The sequence below is a fragment of the Choristoneura fumiferana genome, chromosome Z (genome assembly GCF_025370935.1).
Source record: "Choristoneura fumiferana chromosome Z, NRCan_CFum_1, whole genome shotgun sequence".
Classification (NCBI taxonomy): Eukaryota; Metazoa; Arthropoda; class Insecta; order Lepidoptera; family Tortricidae; genus Choristoneura; species Choristoneura fumiferana.
Window position 1 is genome coordinate 21,521,802 of NC_133472.1, and position 352 is coordinate 21,522,153.

Sequence of the window (352 nt, forward strand, 5' to 3'; positions counted from 1 at the left end):
TCTTCGTCTTGAGACTGGTTAGCGCGCGTTCTCTTTCTGCGTGCTGCGGCGACGACTTGTGGTGCGGGCGACGATCTCTTGTGGCGGCAAAGGTCGATGAACTGCAGGACACGTGCAGTTGTTCTTAATAATCGCGTCCACTTCGAGAAGCGTTCGATTTCGGGCAATGGGCGTGGCGCGCGCGTTTGGTCTTGAAGCGCGTTACATTTTTTTTTCTTCGCCGGTAGCTGGAATTTCGACCTTATTTTCTTCGGGCCAAGAATCTTCTTTCTCGTACAAGAATAGCGGGCCGCGGAAACACCGATGTCTCGGACCGAATTCTTCCGGGGTGGCTCGCGTCGCGTCGTCGGCG